A 7411-nucleotide genomic window follows, 5' to 3' on the forward strand; every position below is an offset into this window, starting at 1 on the left:
GCGGAGGCGGCTCCGGCAGCCCCCGCCGCGCTCCCGCAATGGGGCGCCGGGCCGCGCGGAGCCGGGCGAGAGGGCGACGGCTCAGGGGCAGCCGCGGGGCCGAGGCCTCATTGCAGGTTTCCCCCTCCCGGCGCGGCGCTGGGTGAACTCAGCCCGGCGGCAGCGGCTGCTGAGTCATGTGATAGCGCGGCTGGATTCGCCCGGGCGCTTCCTGCTCCTCCTGCGGCACCGGCGGGCTCCTGGCACACGCCGGGCACGGGCCCCGGGCCCGGCGGGGCCGCCCCCGCCTGCCCGCAGCGATGCGGCCGGGAGCCGCGGTCGTGCCCGCGGCCGCCTCCGGGGTGAGCTGCCCGGGAGGCAGTGCTCTCGGAGTCGCTCGGCGTTCCACTACCGGGGACTGGTGATCGCCGCCCGCAGTGCGCTGTCCCTGCTGCCCCCGAGCTGAGCCAGCGCCGTCCCAGCCCCGGCAGAGCCCGCTGATCCTGCGGGACAAGACTCCCGCTTGGATCGTTTACTTGCCTTCTGCTCAAACACGCCAAGGATATTTTCCCCAGGAAGCCATTTGTTAGAAAAAAGAACCTGGGACGGTAGCCGAAAGCGAGCCCTGCTGCCCGCCTGCCGTGGGTGCCCCGGCTGCCCGGGGCGGCGGGGGACATGCCCGTCCGCCGCTGACGGCACCCCCGGGCTCCGCGCACTGCCAGGCCTTTAGGATGCTGTCGTGGAGCAAAAGTAAAGGACGGGGCCAAAAATATTCAAATTTGCGGACATAGATGTTTTAAACCCTTCTTCTCTTGTTTTGTTATTTTCACTATGTCATAGTCTTTCAAATTAAAGAAAAAAAATAAAATTGGGAGGTCTCTTCAGTGTGGTGGTCACCCAGATGTGTGGAGGGGTTGCAGATTTGGGTGTGCCGAGCTTTAAGAAAATGTAGGAATGGAGCAGGAGCATATGGGAAGTCTGTCCTCTGAAGCAAGGCTTTGTCTGAGCCCTGTGGTTCTGCAGCCCTCCTGAGAGCTGTAAGTTTCACTGCAAGGCAATGACCTGTGAAATGAAGGAGGTAGGTACGGCAAACCTTGAGAGTAGTGAAGTACTGGAACTTAAACTTTGCAGTCTATTGGACCCAAAGACGTTGAAAAATATCATTGACTAAAACTCAGAGAGAATGCAGTGTTTGTTCTCCAACCCCATACTGCAGTCACTATTCCACACAGCACGAGGGAGAAATGTGAAGTAATACATTAAAGTTATTATCTCTGCTAGATGACAAGGAAAAGCCCAGATGAGACATATGGGGAGACAGCTTAGCAGCTCACCACTCAAAACAGATCTGTGCACTGTTTGAAATGTATGGATGCTTACCTCTGGTACAAGAATGCTGCAAGGATACAGCAGTACAACAGGAGGGATATGGCCTCTTCATGCTTAAAAGTACAGAGGTGCCTTGATTTCAGCTCTCTGGGAAAGAGGATCATGTTCACTTTTGTGTCAGAAGTGAAGCCTCACTTCTCAAAGGAAGCAATGATCAGTGCCTGCAGGGCTCAGCAAGTTTCCCATATCTCCCGGCCTGTGATCCACCTGGTCCAAGCCAGACATTTTTCCTGGTGGCAGGCAGACCTTTAAAGTTTTGGATATTGAGTTCCAATAAAATTTTGAGCCTGAATTCTCTATGCAAATGTTTGAAAATCGGCTGTCTGTCCTTCTGCCATCCCATGACTAATGCAAAAGAAAGATGTTAAGTTGGAGGTTTTTTTAAATGTTAACTTATATGTGACATTGGAGTAAATCTACTTTTCTCTCTGAATGGGTAACCATGCTGGGGAGTGAAGCTGTGTGTGGGCCAGAAATGCATTCATATGAGCTCTTTGAAGCGTCTGAATTATACCACCTTACCATGCATCATATTCAGCATTCAAAAAATTCAATAATTTTAATCATACTGAAAACAGATTGGAGATGACTTCTGAAGATCAAATCCTCCAGCTCCTTTTCAAAGCAGGACCAACTTTAAAGTTATGTTATATTCTCCAGAAACTTGTCCAGTCAAGTTTTCAATATTTCCAAGGATAGATTTTCAAGGATGGAGATACCACAGCCTCTATGGGCACCACTTCCAATATTCAACTACTCATTCATTAATTTTTTCCCCTGCCATCTGTTTGGGATTTCTGTTATTGCAGTTTGTGTTTGTTGCCTCTTATCATCCTTCACCTTTGAGAATACCTCTGAGATTCTTTCCTCACTGTACTGTCTTATTAAGTAGTTGAAGGCAGAACTAAGGCTTCTTCACCTTAGCCTTGCCTTCTAAAAGCTGAACTTTATTGCCTGCCAGGATCCTCAGGCTTTTTCCTGCAAAAAATGCCTTCTTGACCATCAGCCCTCTGCATGGGTTATCCCCATCCCAGCTGCAGACTTTGCACATGCTCTTGGTGAACTCCAGCAGGTTCCTGTTAACTCATTTCTCCAGGCTGCTGAGATCCCTCTGAGTTGGAGTCCTGCCCTCCAGTTATTGACTTATTCCACACAACCGGGAGGAAAGGAGACAAATACTTATAGTCAGAAAAAGATTCTTAGGGCTATCAAAATGTCTCTGTAGGTATTATTTTTATATAGAACCATAGAATCTCAAATTGGAAAGGACCCATAAGGATAATGGAGTCCAACCAACTCCCTGCTCCTTGCAGTACTACCTAAAGCTAAAACATGTAGATAAGAACATTGTCCAGATTCTCCTTGACCTCTGACAGGCTTAATGGCATGACCAGTTCCCTGGAGAGACCAGTTCTGACCAAATAGTGTGAGAACTTTTCCTAATGTTCAGTCTGACCTTACCTTGATGCAGCTTCATTCTATTTCCTTGTGTCTTATTTTTACCTTTGTAGCTACTTTTTCAGAGAGCTATAAGAAAATTCACTTTAAATAAAGAAAAAGTTTGCAAAATGAAATATTCACTTGGCTGTAAAGGTTCTGGTTCTAGCTTGTGAGTACTTGAGCAGAAAGTATGATATGTGGAGTAGTTGGAAGTGTATCCAATGAAAGTGCATTGACTCTATGTGTTTAAAATTGTTCTGATAATAAAAATATTTCTGGTGCAAGCTCTTTTTGTTTCTTTTGCATAATATGGCAATGCTTGGAGCTCTGCCTCACAGGAATGTAAAATTTATTTCAATAGTATAACTCTCATTAGCTTGCACCTTGTTTATACCTTGTGTTCGTTGCTTACTTGAAGTTTTTTTCCCTGTGCTTTTCATGCTCTGAATAAAGGCAATAAAATCTCCCAAAGCCTTCAGTGAGAGAAGAAGCAGGTCTGATGTGAGATGAATGCTCCATTTCTGCAGGTTTGAACTGCTGGGTCATGTTATCACAGATGTAGTCAATGTCCACAGGTGTGAACTGAGCTGTGGAACAAATTCAGAGAGCCTGTCAGAATAGGTACCTGACATTATGGGATGAAGCTGTATATATAGGGGGAAAAAAGCTTTGACAGAAGAATTGGTTGCACTTTTCTGTTAATTCCCCATACAAAAAAACACTGAAAGCCTTATTTTTGCATATGATTCTACTCAGGAAGATTACCTCGTCATGTGGTGATCAATGAAGTCATTCTTACCTTTTCAAAAGGACTGTGCAACCTTTAATTAGCATGAGGAAGCTCTTTATCTCTAGAGAAAGGCCCTTCAGAAGCACAGTGCCTGAAGCATCATAGTAATGCGGAGGACAAAATGCCTCTTATTAAGACATCAATCCTACTTCCCGCAATACCCGATCTCTGTCTGCCTGCAGCACCCCCCAGCATTTCTAGGCTTATCAGAGCTGATGAGATGGAAGCTGTTGGTGTTCTTGCCAGTTTGCATGCAGAAGCACCAATTAAGCTTAAAAATAAATAAATGTTAGCAATACTTGAAGTGGTATATTTCCTCTGCTATACCTGGTATCTACTGCACCATCCTCTGGTCAATATTAATTTCATACATGGATTTCCTTTTGAGAGACTTCTGCAACTGAAGCTCAGAGAGAGTATCTCCATCAGAACATGATTAGTGTGATGGTCCCAAGATTTTGTGGTCCAATCCAGTCCCCCACAGAGCATGAGCTGGGTAGTCCAAATGAAGGCTGCTATCCAAATAGTCAAAGTACACAAAATGCTATCAGTGCCAAGCCCTCGCATATGAAATGTAGGGTAAAATGTTATTTTTCTACTGCCATCCTAACCCCAAAGTGACCAAAACCCAAAAGTATTTTTGCTTTGTCAGGCTACAGGGACTGTAGCTTTCACAGCCCAGCTCTTCATCTGCAGGTTGTCCTCTAGGTATTGTGTGTATCAGAGACCTGCTGAAGCGCTGTGTGGCTTGGGGACATGGGAAGGGCAAGGAAATATACAAAGTTTCTTTTAGGCTAGTGTGAAACTAGTTGTACACATGGGTTTCCTGCTAATATGCAACATGACACATCAGGAGACCTGGGATGGCAGGCAGGAACAGGAGCTGGAAGTTGTCTGCCCCACTCCTGTCTCCACACGTGGAGAATTACCTTTGTTCTTGGTCCTGCTGAGTGGCTAAACCCCTCTGCTTTTAGGGATTCAAAAACTAGAAATTCTCTCACCAGCAGGACTTAACTGAGAAGGTATTTTCCTAGCACAACTGTTGTACTGAATTAGGATGGCTTTAAAAAAGCAGGGGCTGGGGCCCTGGGTTCCCATTTCCCTACAGAGCCTCCCCCTCCTGCTTTTGCAGACTCATGCTTTCTGCACCTTCCCAGAAATATTTTGGAGGCGATATGAAGAGAAGGCCTGTTGCAGCCCTGTCTTTTCTCAAAAATATGTTGTCCAGCTGAGTGGGAAAAGTATTCATGCCAGAAAAGTGGGTACTTCTCACAGTGGAGGACTAATAAGTGCAACATTATGAGCTGCATGAAAGCAGCCTTCATTTACATACGTAGGCATAAAAAAGGCTCTGAGGAGGGATCTTAATTGACTAGCAATCACAGCAGAAGATATCACAAAATCATAACACTTCTTGCAATCTATATAAATATAAATATTTCAACATAAGCTGCCCATAAGCATGCAAGTGTCACATTTGCCAAAGGCTACAGAATGACTTTTTCTACAAGAATCTACCTGAAAATATCCTGAAAATAATTTTCTAATTTCACAATAAGCATCATCATTATGATTTTGCTTCTACAGTCTCTTCTTACTTTCCATTATCTGTTCCTTTTGAATGCCTGTAGCTAAATCTGCTAATAATGGGATGGAATAAGGATTAGTTTGTTTATGTGCTTCTGTTGGCAGCTTTTCATAGGGGAGGTGGAGCAAGATGATTATATCCTCTCTGGGGCTCCTCTGCTCTGGCTCTTGTGAAAGAACATCTTGCCCTGATGATGTTGTGAGCTGCTTCAAAATGTCAGCAGCAGCAACACTTTTGCTGTCAGTCTCAGCAAAAAAAGCTGAAAGTAATCAAATAGATTTCAATGCAGAGACAACAGGAAAATAAGCAGGTAAAAGGACTTGTAGGTGTTTGTAGGGGTGGGGGACAGTACTAAAATCTTGACTGAGTACAGGCACGTGTGCTTCAACATTTCAGATGGAGTGGGAGCATGTTTCAGAATAGAAGATAGTCTTGACTGGTGCCTGGGTTAAACATGGGTTAAACGTGCAGGGAAGTGATTTGTGTCTCCCACATGGAGGGGGATTTTTGAGTGACCTGCCAGCTGCCTTCACTGCAGACTTCCATGGGGATGTCTCAAGATTAAGTGGGATGGGCAGATGAGGGGCTTCTTGTCTGCTGGTGGTGGCTTAGGAGCAGATGGTGAACAGGAATAAAGATTCTCTCCCTAAATTTGAGCTGTGGCTTCTCCTGCACAAGCTTTCCTGCCGTTCAGGCCAGCCAGGCACTGGCTTTCAAATGCATATCAGCCATGGTCTTGTTGGCAGCATGGTCAAGTCTTAACCATCATGCTTAGAGTTAGGCAGTGCTTTTTAAAATATTTTTTCATTAATTAAGTAAATAGTTCTGGCAGTACTTGAAGGTTTGAATATCAGCTTGGATGTATGAGATACCAGGTGCCTTATGTGGTACTCCTTCTCACACAGTTTTGCAAGGAAGGAAGTAGGATATTTGAGCAAGTTGTCAAAACTCCAGGGTCCTAGACTTCAGGCTGAGTTTACCAGATGTGTTTTGTTTTCACAAATCACAGTTGCAGCTATAGTGAATGATGGCAGAGAAAGTTAAAGAAATTATATTACTTTTGCATTTAGCTCTTAGATTTCTGCACATCTTCTGTAAGCAGGAATATGAAAAAATATGTTTTTCTCATTCCTTTTTTGTGTTCTTTCCAGCATTGGTCTGTGGTGTCTGTGGCCCTATACAGTCAGTCTGATTATCTGTTTTCCCAAATACATGACATTCTGATATTAATATACTGGCATTCATACTGGTACAACTAGTATATATGGAACCTTGTCAATAGACAACAAAAACAACAACAACAGCAGCGAGGATTTCGAATTTGTTGGCAATTCCAAAAGTTTGATGAAGAGGTAAAAATGAGTATATAAATATTTATTGAATTGTGTTAGAGTAAAAAAAAAGCTCTTCTGGTTTAGTTGTGAAACAAGATACTAGAAATTTTATCCATTCTTCTGCAACATCCTTCAAGGGTCTCTTGTACCTGCTTCTTTTTCTGCAAAACCCTCTGTCAGTAGTGTGGGACATAAAGCATTTAAGCCTAGACAAGCACATGACTCTCTTTCTCCCCTGCTCTTGTTTTATAATTTGAGTAGTCTCTTTATTAATGTAGTAGTAGTAGTAGTAGCATCAGTAGTAGTGGTAATAATAATAATGGCATAATTCTCTTCATACTTCTTCCTAAAGGCCCAAAAATGTAACTGCTATATCTGCTTCATTTCTCCCAATTGGAACTGATTTAGTGACAAAAACCCAGGGCTTAATTCAGCACTACAGTGCTGCCAGTCAAGGGACAGACATGTGAGAGCATTAGCAATGTGCCAGTAATGGCCATCCTGAGTACAGCAACACAGGAGCTTCACTGGTTGAGAACTGGACCCATTTCAGTTGTGCTGTAATGCAGCACTCAGGCTAACTTGAAGGATCTTCCAGGTTCACAGAAACCAGGCTTCTCCAAATGCTCTCAAAAAGAAAAAAACCCACAAGCACTGAGCACTGAAAACGTTGCATTGGGGGAAGCCAGTTCAGTTCTGGAAAGAGCTGATGGGGAAAAAGTTCAAACAGGACTGTCTGAACATCTCTGCTTCCGCAGCAAAGGCAGCCACGGGAAATGTCCTAAGCAAACACAATGCCACAACAATAGGCAATCTGCACGACCTTCTGCTTATTCCAGCTGACATATCTGAAAATCAAATTAACCTCTGGCTTTTATGGGTCATGGTCTT

This window comes from Pyrgilauda ruficollis, unplaced genomic scaffold (assembly GCF_017590135.1).
Source record: "Pyrgilauda ruficollis isolate IOZ18807 unplaced genomic scaffold, ASM1759013v1 scaffold19, whole genome shotgun sequence".
NCBI classification, from domain to species: domain Eukaryota; kingdom Metazoa; phylum Chordata; class Aves; order Passeriformes; family Passeridae; genus Pyrgilauda; species Pyrgilauda ruficollis.